Here is a 7,316-nt window from a genome sequence, read left to right as displayed (position 1 = left end):
TTTACAGGAAATCATCAAAGAGAACTGTCCAGAAGTAATAGAACTGGAAGGTAAAATAGGCATTGAAAGAATTCATCAAACACTTTCTGAAAAAGACCCTAAAATAAAGACTGAGGAAAATTGTGGCCATATTTCTGAATTTTCAGACTAAAGAAAAATATTACAAGCAACCAGGAAAAAACAATTCAAATATTGAGGAACCACAATAAGGGTCAGTCAAGATCTGTCTGTCTCAACATTAAAGGAGTGAAGGGCCTGGAATCTGATATTCCAAAAGGCAAAAGAACTTGGAATGCAGCCAAGAATAAACTACTCAGCTAAGCTGAGCATTATTTTTTTTCCATGGAAGAAGATGGACATTTAATGAAACAGGAATTCCATTTGTTTCTAAGGAAAAAAACCAGACTTAAACAAAAAATTTGATCCCCAACCACAGGACTCAAGAGAAGTAGAAAAAGGTAAAAGGAACTCTTGAGAACTGTATTTCTGTTGTGGATATACATAAAAACCACATGTATAATTTGATTTTACTGATATAACATAAAAAAGGGAAGTAGAAATGGAAAGGGGATAGTGTCAGAAAAAGGGAAAAGGGGAGATAAAAAGAGGGAAACTACATGCAACAATGAGGCAAAGGAAACCTATCATATCTGAGGGAACTTAGGAGGAGAAACATTGTGTGACTCCTACTCTCATCAGAGTTAGCTCAAAGAGGAAATAATTGACATATTTGTTTTACAGAGAATCTTCTCTCACCTCATTAAAAAGTGGGAGAGGAAAAGGGAAAAGGAAAAAGAGTAATAAGGGAAGAGCACAAGAAAGGGGAAGGGATTCAAAGGGAGGAGGGAAGGATCCTAAAGAGGGAGAGAGCTGTGTGACACAAGGGGGATCAATAAGTTTAATACTAGGGAAGAGGGGAAGGAGGGCAAGAAAAAGAAAAGCATAATCTGGGGATATTAGAATGGCAGGAAATACAGAATTAGTAATTTTAACCATAAATGTGAATGGGATGAACTCTCCCATAAAGTGGAGGCAGATAGCGGAATGGATCAAAAGTCAGAACCCTACAATGTGTTGGTTACAGGAAACATTTAAACATTTACATTTAAAACAGGGAGATACATACAGAGTAAAGGTAAAAGGCTGGAGCAGAATCTATTATGCTTCAGGTGAAGTCAAAAAAACAGGGGTAGCCATCCTTATCTCAGGTCAAACAAAAGCAAAAATTAATCTAATTAAAAGAGATAAGGAAAGAAACTATATCTTGCTAAAGGGTACTATAGACAATGAAGCAATATCAGTATTAAACATGTATGCACCAAGTGGTATAACATCTAACTTCCTAAAGGAGAAGTTAAGAGAGTTGTGAGAAGAAATAGACAGCAAAATTATAATAGTGGGAGATCTCAAACTTGCACTCTCAGAATTAGATAAATCAAATCACAAAACAAATAAGAAAGAAATTAATCAGGTAAATAGAATATTAGAAAAATTAGGTATGATAGAACTGTGGAGAAAACTGAATGGTGACAGAAAGGAGTATACTTTCTTCTCAGCAGTTCATGGAACCTATACAAAAATTGACCACATATTAGGACATAAAGACCTCAAAATTAAATGTAAGAAGGCAGAAATAGTAAAGGCTTTCTTTTCAGATCACGATGCAATAAGAACTACATTCAACAAAAAGTTAGGTGCAAATAGACCAAAAAGTAATTGGAAACTAAAATCTCATCTTAAAGAATGATTGGGTGAAACAGCAAATTATAGATGCAATTAATAATTTTATTCAAGATAATGACAATGATGAGACATCATACCAAAATTTGTGGGATGCAGCCAAAGTGATAATAAGGGGAAATTTTATATTCTTAGAGGCTTACTTGAATAAAATAGAGAAAGAAAAGATTAATGAATTGGGCTTGCAACTTAAAAAACTAGAAAAAGACCAAATTAAAAATCCCCAATCAATTACTAAACTTAAAATTCTAAAATTAAAAGGAGAAATTAATAATATTGAAAGTAAAAAAAAAACTATTGAACTAATAAATAAAAATAAGAGTTGGTTGTATGAAAAAACCAATAAAATTGATAAACCTTTGGTAAATTTGATTAGAAAAAGGAGAGAGGAAAATCCAATTAGTGGTCTTGCAAATTGAAAAGGGAGAACTTTTCACCAATGAAGAGGAAATTAAAGAAATAATAAGGAGTTACGTTACCCAACTTTATGCCAATAAATTTGATAACCTAAGCGAAATGGATGACTACTTCCAAAAATATAGGCTTTCCATTAACAGAGGAGGAAGTAAATTGCTTAAATAGTCCCATTTCAGAAAAAGAAATAGAACAAGCTATTAATCAACTCCCTAAAAAAAAAATCCCTAGGACCAGATGGATTTACATGTGAATTCTACCAAACATTCAAAGAACAATTAGCCCCAATGCTTTATAAACTATTTGAAAAAATAGAGAATGAAGGAGTCCTACCAAATTCCTTTTATGAGACAGACATGGTACTGATACCTAAACCTAAAACCTGATAAACAATCAAGTAGGATTTATATCAGGAATGCAGGGCTGGTACAATATTAGGAAAACTGTCAGTATAATTGGCCATATAAATAACCAAATTAACAAAAACCATATGATCATCTCAATAGATGCAGAAAAAGCATTTGATAAAATCCAACATCCATTCCTATTAAAAACACTTGACATATAGGAATAAATTGGCTTTTCCTTAAAATAATCAGTATTATCTATTTAAAACCATCAGTAAGCATCATATGTAATGGGGACAAACTGCAACCATTCCCAATAAAATCAGGAGTGAAACAAGGTTGCCCACTATCACTATTACTATTTAATATTATATTAGAAATGCTAGCTTTGGCAATAAGAGTTGAGAAAGAAATTGCCTCAATAGGCAATGAGGAAACCAAATTATCACTCTTTGTTGATGATATGATGGTATACTTAGAGAACCCCAGAGATTTTACTAAAAAGTTATTAGAAAGAATCCACACCTTTAGCAAAGTTGCAGGATACAAAATAAACCCACAAAAGTCATCAGCACTATTATATATCACTAACAAAACCCAACAGTTAGAGTTACAAAGAGAAATTCCATTTAAAGTAACTATTGATTGTATAAAATATTTAGGAATCTATCTGCCAAGGGAAAATCAGAAACTTTATGAGCAAAACTACAAAACACTTTCCACACAAATTAAGTCTGATCTAACCAACTGGAAAAATATTAAATGCTCTTGGATTGGGCGAGCAAATATAATAAAGATGACAATACTACCCAAACTAATCTATTTATTTAGCGCTATACCAATCAGACTCCCAAAAAACTATTTTGATGACCTAGAAAAAATGACAACGAAGTTCATATGGAAAAACAAAAGGTCGAGAATTTCAAGGGAATTAATGAAAAAAAAAATCAAATGAAGGTGGCCTAGCTGTAAGAGATCTAAAATTATATTATAAAGCAGCGGTTGCTAAAACCATCAGGTATTGGCTAAGAAATAGACTAGTTGATCAATGGAATTGATTAGGTTCAAAGAACAAAACAGCCAATAACTTTAATAATCTGGTGTTTGACAAACCCAAAGACCCCAGTTTTGGGGGAAAGAATGCATTATTTGACAACAATTGCTGGGAAAATTAGAAATTAGTATGGCAGAAACTAGGCATTGATCCACACTTAACACCATACACCAAGATAAGGTCAAAATGGGTTCATGACCTAGGCAGAAAGAATGAGATTATAAATAAATTGGAAGAGCATAGGATAGTTTATCTCTCAGACCTAGGGAGGAGGAAAGAATTTATGGCCAAAGAAGAACTAGAGATCACTATTGACTACAAAATAGAAAATTTTGATTTTATCAAATTGAAAAGTGTTTGTACAAACAAAACTAATTCAGACAAGATTAGAAGGGAAACAATAAACTGGGAAGACATTTTTACAGTCAAAGGTTCTGATAAAGGCCTCATTTCCAAAATATATAGAGAATTGACTCTAATTTATAAGAAATCAAGCCATTCTCCAATTGATAAATGGTCAAAGGATATGAACAGACAGTTCTCAGATGAAGAAATTGAAACTATTTCTAGATATATGAAAATATGCTCCAAATCATTATTAATCAGAGAAATGCAAATTAAGACAATTCTGAGATACTCAATGCTGTGACTATCAACATGATTTGAAATGTAAGGAGCTTCATCTCTCTGGGTCTTATTTTTTTCATATGAAAAATGGAAGATTAATCTAGATGTCCTCTATGATCCTTGCTAATGCTAAATCCTGTAATAATTAACGAAACAGTAAGATATCAAGAGCTGACCAGATGTCACACTCTCTAAGAGAACATTCTATTATAAATACCCAAATTAAAAATAAGAATCATATGAAGGACAATTTTGAATTCACATTAAAAATTGATAAATAAAATTGTGTAGAATAATTTCACACGCATATATATCTATTATATGTAATATATCTTTTGTCTTTAATGAGAGCCATCTCTAGCATGGGATATAGGAAAAAGGAAGAAAATAATGGGAAAAAAAAGAAACTCACATGATGATTTTGTTGAATATTTGGAAGGAATAGCAAGTTGTACATGATAGATTTGCAGTTTCCTGTGCAATCATATTTTTTATTGTATTGTGTTATGGAAATGTTTGTTTTATTTAGTAAAGTAAAAATAAAATAAATTATCTTTTTTGAAAAATAATGTAAGTATATGAGAACCAAGGCTGTTTTTCTCTTTTTCTGTATCTTTAGCACATACCATTGTGATTTGTACATAATAGAAATATAGTGGAATGCTCATTGTATGGAATTGTTATTGTTATTATATGAATTTGGACAAATGTTTTAAAAGATTATAAAAAAGGTAAGCCCTCAAAAAAGAAGCTCCTTTCTCTAGTGGACTCAATCTGGTTTCTTAAATCTTGATTTTAATATATTTATATTTTATATCTTCTTTTTCAACAGATTGATTAGGAAATCATCAGTTGTCTGTGTCTTTCTAGTCCTTTCATCAGAGAACACTGAATATGTTTTAAAATAGGTGTTTAAACAAAGAAAAGGAAGACAAAAGTCATCGCCAAACATTTATTTCCATATCATTTGTGAAATGGCTTGGTGTAGAACTCCCAGGCTGCAATACAAATGAGGAAACTGGATGAGTAGCATATCCCCATTGGCAGTCAAAGGAGAGAGGGACGGCCTCACTGTGCTGAGCTGGGATTGACCAAGGGCCATTGATCTCTTGGGCCAAACTTCAGCATCCCCACTGAGCCCAGGAAGGACTGAGTATGGAGATATGAAGAGGTCTTGTGATTTGTTATTTCCTGATTTCTGTTCCTATTCCAAATGAACTTCAAACATAAAAAAACAAATGACCTTTCTCTTATTAACTCAGATGCTGACGTTAATAAGATCAGTTAGCAAACACTGAATAACCAAGCATTCCAAAGGAGGAAAATAGTCTTAGGGCTTCTGCCATCAGAATCCTTGTTGGGGAATTCTTGTGATATCCTGAAAAGAACATTGGATTTGGCTTCCAGGCCTGACTATCTCTCATGAGTGGGGGGGGGGGGACCTCAGCAAGTCACATAATGATCTTTAAAATGAAAGATATAACCTGTATATACCATTAGACCCCAAAATACCATTGCTAGATCAAGCTAATCCAAAGAAATGAAGGAATAGAAAAAAGAGACCCAGACCTACCAACATATTTATATTTACAAACATATTTTTGTGATGACAAGGAATTGGAAAGTGAGAAAATGTCCATCAATTGGGGATGCTGAACAAGTTATAATATGTAAAGTGATGAAATATTATTGCTAATAATATTTCATTATTATCATTGATTAGGTCCATTGATTAGGTATTGCTATCAGTTACTAAATCAATGATGCTGAAATATTACTGTAGTTGTATTATATTTAGTGCATAGATATAACCGTATACAAAAGTTGATGAGAAACATTTATATAGAATATATAGAATAGAATAAAAGGAAATTTGGAGAAAGGAGGACAAAATAAGTGAGATCTTTGAGTTTAGCTGTTCAAAACTGGAATACGAAGTTTGTGTCCCAAGCTTGATTTCACAGACTTTGGCAAGATGAGGGACATGTTTACTTCAAGCAAACAGTATCAGAAAGTTCAAAATAAAGACTGGGGCAGTTTTTTTCTTAACACAATGGTAGCCAGAACCCTGAGCCAAAAACTTTTGTCATATTATTGTGCTATAAGAAATGATGGTAAAGGAGATGGTTTCAAAAAAAAAAAAAAAAAAACGGAAAGACACTAATTGATGCAAAATGAGGGGAACAGAACCAGGAAAACAATTTATATTATAACAGCAATGTTATAAGGATTAACTACTTTGAAAGACTTAGTGACTATGAAACAATGACCAAACACAATCTCAAAAGACTCTTGATAAAACATCCTATCTATCTCCACATAAAATCTGATAGACATGAAGTGCAGATTAAACACATTTTCTTCTTTTTCTTTTTTCTTTCTTTTTTGTGACTGTGGCTGATTGGGAATTTGTATTATATATATACATATATGTGTGTATATGTGTATATATATATATATATATATATATATATATATATATATGCAGTAGGTTTTGTTTTTATTGCCTTCTCAATGAGTGGAAGAAGATTATGGGGAAGGGAGAGAATTTAGAACTGAAAATGAAATATTTTTTTAACTAAAAGGGGAAAAAAGAAAATTATAGAGTTAAATTAGCTCATCTCTAAGCTCTCTCCCAGTTCATGGCCTTCATAATAGTGTGATGAGCCATTAAGTGTTGGGATACCAAGAGAGGGTCACATAGCCTCTATGGGTTAGAAGCAAAACTTCTTCCTGACTTCAAGTCTGATTCTACATCCAGGACACCATGATGAATCTCTATTAAACTTTTAGACTAATATGATAAAATATATAAGATATAAGACCTAAAAAATAAGTAAAATAAAGAATATTAGACAGGTAGATGACACAGTGAATAGCTAGGTCTGGAAACAGGAAGATCTGAATTTGAATCTGTCTTCATAGCTCTATATGACCATGAGCAAGACATTTAATTTCTGCTTGCCTCAGTTTTCTCAGCTGTGAAATGGAGATAATAACACCCACCTTAAAGGATTGTTGTGAGGATCAAATGAAATAATGATATTGGTAAAGCACTTAGCAAAGAATCTAGTATATTTATTGTTATTTAGTTGACTAGTCACATCCAACTCTCCACGACTCCTTTTGGTTTT

This window comes from Antechinus flavipes, chromosome 6, assembly GCF_016432865.1.
Source record: "Antechinus flavipes isolate AdamAnt ecotype Samford, QLD, Australia chromosome 6, AdamAnt_v2, whole genome shotgun sequence".
Classification (NCBI taxonomy): Eukaryota; Metazoa; Chordata; class Mammalia; order Dasyuromorphia; family Dasyuridae; genus Antechinus; species Antechinus flavipes.
Note: the sequence above shows the minus strand (reverse complement) of the source record.